The sequence below is a fragment of the Chrysochloris asiatica genome, unplaced genomic scaffold, assembly GCF_000296735.1.
Source record: "Chrysochloris asiatica unplaced genomic scaffold, ChrAsi1.0 scaffold00127, whole genome shotgun sequence".
NCBI lineage: Eukaryota > Metazoa > Chordata > Mammalia > Afrosoricida > Chrysochloridae > Chrysochloris > Chrysochloris asiatica.
In genome coordinates, this window is record NW_006408645.1 from 7,754,395 (window position 1) to 7,756,427 (window position 2,033).

The window sequence follows — 2,033 nt, forward strand, 5'->3', positions numbered from 1 at the left end:
ATCATAAATAAAAAATAATAATATTAAAATAAATTTATTTGTTGGTTGGTTTTAAGATGGGATTCAGCAGAGATAAATTTTTAAATCCTATACTTAAATCATAAATAAAAAAATATAATATTAAAATAAATTTAAGGTTCAGGTAGACCTTAAAACATAATTTATCTTTAAATACTTTAGGATACATGTATCAAATGTGGAATAAAGGAAGTAAGGAAGTTGTGAGAAAAATGAAACAACATAAGAGTCACAGCAAACTAAAGATTCTCTCCCCTGATACACTCACACACATCATATAACACACAAACAACAAAACTTTTAAATATATATATTCACACAACTTTCAAGCCAGAGGTTAAAAATATGCAAAAGATAGTGTACTTTTAGTATTCTGTTGTGTATAATCATAACTATAGCACATCTGTAAATGTTTAGTTGAAGCTATGAAATAAACTTGGAGAAAACTTAGAGATTTTGTTGTTTGCCGGTGCTTGGGATTTCATTATTACTTGAGATAATTTTTAAATACGTTTGCATCAAGATGTTAGGTGCCTTTGAAAGTTTCAGGCCAAAAAGGTTTTGAGACATGTGTTTATGATAGCAGAGGGGAATAAAAACTGAAGAGCTGCTATTAGGTGCTCTTACAAAAGCAGCACAGGGCATCATCTATTTATTATAAAGGAGCTTCTCTTAGAATTGCTGCAGATTTTTATGTTTTGAGTAGTCACAGGAGGGGAATTACAATATTATTCTGCTGCAAAAGAAATCTTTGCATTTCATATCCCAATGAATATTTGATGCCGGTACTTATTTTTCATTCCTTGCTTCTCTAAATGCAATACCTTTTTTCCCAGAAAATATTTGGAAATAACCTTGATTTTCTGAATACTCTCTGCAAGTTGTTTCTTTTTTTTAAAAAAAGATTTGTTCTTTAAAACATTTTTAGGATGTTTATGGTCCAAAAACACTCAAGATTTATGACAGCTCCAACGATTGAATACATCTTCCCTGACATCATGCATTTTATTCTGATCTTGAATATTTTGTCTTGCTGGATATTGAATTATACACAGTTTATGCTCTGTAGCTCACATTCTCAATGGTAGCAGGAGCCTTGAAAAGATGCTGAGAGGACAGTCATCCTGACTGAAAGCTAAGGCATTCCAAAGGAGACGTCCATGGGGCTATGGGTTATGAAAGACAACTTTTTCTACTTATTGGACCCTGGAAAGAAACATGTGTTTCCATTGACCACTGTACAGGCATTCCAGCTGTTGGGTCAGAAGTAAGACCTAACATTGTACTTTACATCTTTTGTGTCTGAATTTTGGCATTTTGATTCTATCACCTACTCTCCTAAGCTTCAGTTTACTTACCTGCAAGGTTAAAATGGACAGTCACGTGCATTTTTGAAATGCCCTGTTTGCCTTACCTTTCCTTTCTACCAACTCTCACTGACTCCTGGTGAGCTTCCGTGTTGATTCTACAGCTCCACATCAGGAGTATCCCTGAGCTTCTTTGAGTTCGCCTCAGATCTCATTCCCCTTAGGAACATTCCTAGGTCCTGTTTAGCCAAAGGCATTTTAATGTGATACCACTATAATAGAATTGGGCAGAGGAATTGGAAATTTAACACATTTTTGGAGAACTTGAGCTGTGTGCCAGGCACTGTGCATATGGGTTTCACACATTTTCTCAATTATTCTAAAAACAATTCTTAAAGGAGGTGATGATATTTTTCTCATCCAAATGAAAAAACACCTCTGATGTTTAGTCATAAACTGAGTACTCAAGGACGTCCTCATTTGCAGATGGCAGGGTACGTGATCTTTACAGTAAACAGTACTCACTGGATTTATTCTTACTGTTAAAATATTCATCCTTTTTGCTCTCCTGCTGCTCTTTTGCTTAGACTGATGATAAAAAAATATATTATTGAGCTCAGTACTGGCACATTTGGTAATAAATAATGCTCATAAAATTTAGCTGAATGAGAATATACAAACCGATGGTTGTGTGAGAATCCTATAGGA